Consider the following 3388-nt stretch of genomic DNA (forward strand, 5'->3'; position numbering starts at 1 on the left):
AAGAAATTTCTGAAAAAAAATGCGCGCGTTTTCTCAGACTCACCGTAACCATGGTGATCCACGTGGACGCATGCGCGGTTAGCCGGTACGCTCCTTCGTGGTACCGTGTCCTCTCAGTTCCATAGCAACCATACTTGGTACGTGCACTTAATTGGCCTGTGAGAAGGGACGTTTAATTAATCAAGTTTTACATTTATTTTCGATCGTGTGTCCGGCACGCACGGCGTACAGTCGTGGTATGCTTGCTTTTACGCGGTGAACGTGGTGCAAAATAGAAATGTTGTTATGATGTTCGGCGAACGATCGATCGCGATTGGCTTAGCCGTACGTTTCGCTGCCAATCGGAACGCGTGCTGCGCCCTTACGCGAAAGTTTGCTGCACGAGAGATTGCCAGTTTGCTTCTGCAAGCTTCAGAGGTGCGGTTGTTTGTCGTGTCAGCCGGTTCGCGGTGTTTTCGCTGCCCTTTAATTTCACGTTTTTCCCGTATCGCCGTTGAAAATCGAGAGGACAGTCGTGACGGTCGTGTCGAAAAGAATTACGAGATTTGTACGTGTCGCGAGTGGTAATTTCAGTGCATCTATTTGTGCCCCGACGACCAACAAGCGAATTTCAAGAAAACTGCGGCGAGAAAGTGTCGGGACTACGAGAGGAAACGACCACGGTATGTCACCTGTCAATTTCATCCCCGATTTGACGATTAATCAGTGCGTGTTATTGATTGGTATCGTGCTCTGGATCGGAGCGTGCGTACGTGCGTGTACGAGTATTCTTACGAACATGTAATTTTGATTCAGAAAATTGAATTCAAATCGCCGATACGTATTCGATGTTTATGACATTCGATGTTTCGACAGAGGCTGCGATTTAATTATCGTTTAATATGTTCGTTTATCTGAATTTTTTTACGCACCCTTGTTACTTCGTACGAATATTTGCATCCGTTTGTCCAGAACACGAGCACCGAAAACAAGGAAAAAGAAAAAAAGAAACTCGAAAATGTCAGCATCTGCGACTACCGCCATTTATAAAATTCTCCCCTGTATTTATAATTAGCTTTTATCCGGTTCGTTTCGCATCAATGTTCGATAGTACGAGATTCTTAGTTCTCAATTAGTCAGATAGCCGATAGAACTGTGTGAGATCTCGCTGGAAGGAATGTTCAGGTATACTAATCTCCGGCGTTAACGTGTTCCTTCCAACGTATTCCTAAAATAACCACTTTTTACGGTGTCGTTAAAATTCGTCGTAGCGTTCGCCCGTATGGAAACGGCATTTTCGTTTCGCTAGGCCGTAAAAAAAGGGAATCGGAAAAAGAAGATATCGGATGACCATGATCACAGAATGGTTTTCACATCACGATCTCCGTACATGTGTTCCGAGAACACAGAGGGGATCAGCGTTCCAGTCTGTTAAGCCGTGTTAAAATTAGTATCGCTTCGAATTTATCCGCGAAGCTTATTTGCGCCATTACTATCGTCCCTGTCCGGATTCCCCGAATAATTCAGCTAATAGACGTAACGTAAGGCTGGAAAATCGCGTAGGGTTTCTCTCGTAACTCCAGCTGAGCGGCATCTTTCCGACTCTAAAGCCAATTTCGCTATTGCGTACCTGACTCTCCGTTCTCTGCTCCAATGACGTAACGTTGTTACTTCCGATTTGTTGTTATGTACACGTGCTGCGTACCATCGGTGCAGTTACGTGATCGCAACTTTGTGTCTACAGGTCGGTGGAAATCTGCCGATCGTTCAAGGTCGTTCACCATCGCGGCAGCATTTTTCTCTTAGAAATAATCCATACATACGTAGGGTGTTTCGTAGTTAAACGATACATTGAAATTTCTCTCGTGAATATTACGAAGACCCTTTTAAATCGTCAAACTTACATTTCTATTTTTAAACAAAATCTTCTTAAAAGAATGTCGCAAACATTTTTCCTGCGAAATTGTCGACTATATTAAATAAAAAATAGCATCGATACCCCCGACAATGGGGATACTTTAATCACGGAATTAAATTCGAGCCAGTTATCTCCGACTCGAGTTACAACTTTCCTCCAGGGATACGGTAATTGTTTCTCTAAATTATATGCTCCTGTGGCTTGACCATGCTGCGTGGCCACGAGGTTACCTGCGTTCGGCCGGGAGAGGAAAAAAAAAGGGAGAAAGTTTCGAAACATTTTCAACGTTCGGAACGTGCTGTACGAAGTTGCGTGCGAAAAAAAAAAAGTCTCCGTTTAATATCTTCATTAATGCACGTAAGAACGCTGAATAAATTCGTTTAGCAACAAAGTTTACCGGTGAGATTGATAATTCCAATAACGGGGCGGGTGCTTTTTTCAATTCTTTTTCCTTCTCTTTTTCAACTGATTTTGAAGGGAGAAGTATTTCGTTCGCGATGGAAACGCGAGAGGAAAAGAAGAAACGTCGACCAGCGAAAAAATTTCGCGGCGGATAGGAAACACCAGTGTACGGAGCTTAATCTCTTTGCTGTGGTTTATCGATTCACGTCGGTGCAGAATGCACGTCGGTGCATCACTATGAATGCTGCAGACGACGTGTGACCTTGAACGAGTAGCTCGCGAAATCCAAATAGAGCCCGGGCAAACAAACCCCTCGCGGTATACACATTTTAAAGCGGATACCGGCCGCGGCCCATTCGTCCATGCTGTTTTTAATATACGGCTGCTTACATCTTTCTCTTATTCCCTCTTCGTTCTGCGTTAAGTCTCCATCTTTTTTCTCTTTTCTTCCGTCGCAAAATCCCCACCTTTCCCGTTTCCATTTTTTTCCCTTCTTTTTTTAAACAGTCGACGTTTGATCGCAAAATTGGTCTGTACTTGTGAGACTTGATCGTGAAAGGAAAGAAATTGATACGAAAGGAAGAAAAGTAAGATTTTGCGATTTTCTTCGAGAAAGGAAATATCGGGAAACGTGAACGTTTCAATTAGGATTGTCGATCGAAGATTTCGATCGTTCGTTCAATTTAAGATTCGACTTTCCTCGGATAGATGACGCGAGAAAGGTTGGTCCCTGTTAAAGGAGAGGCGGGGAGACGTGCCTTAGGAAACGGCGGACTGCGGATAAATTGAAATACTTATTTAAGGAGGATCCAATTAGGCTGCCATTCCTGGAATTGCCGCGGCCAGGTTTACGCCATTATCGATCAAACTGTCCCAGATTCGCGAATTCTTCGTTGCTGAAGCGTTCATGCACAACGCGGCCTAGGCTATCCTCGTACAGTCGCATCTATACAGTCCTCGGGCTCTTTCTGTTTCGAGTTTAACAGAGAGTTAATACCGCATTCGCAAAATTCCTCTTTCCCCTTTCGGCCAAATTTCACTTTAACCCTTTTGCATAATTCTCACAGGTGAAAGATCGAAGCGTTCTTA

General features: G+C 44.0%; 1 protein-coding gene across 1 annotated transcript in view; it reads left to right on the forward strand.

Annotated features, from left to right (window-relative positions):
- Positions 1 to 427: 427 nt before the first annotated feature.
- Positions 428 to 3388, forward strand: part of LOC108574109 — a 49260-nt gene continuing 46299 nt past the window's right edge. Inside the window, exon 1 of the mRNA XM_017936638.1 lies at positions 428 to 662. The gene's annotated coding sequence lies outside the window, so the exon portion shown is untranslated. The remainder of the gene's footprint in view (positions 663 to 3388) is intronic.

This window comes from Habropoda laboriosa, unplaced genomic scaffold, assembly GCF_001263275.1.
Source record: "Habropoda laboriosa isolate 0110345459 unplaced genomic scaffold, ASM126327v1 scaffold20, whole genome shotgun sequence".
Lineage (NCBI taxonomy): Eukaryota > Metazoa > Arthropoda > Insecta > Hymenoptera > Apidae > Habropoda > Habropoda laboriosa.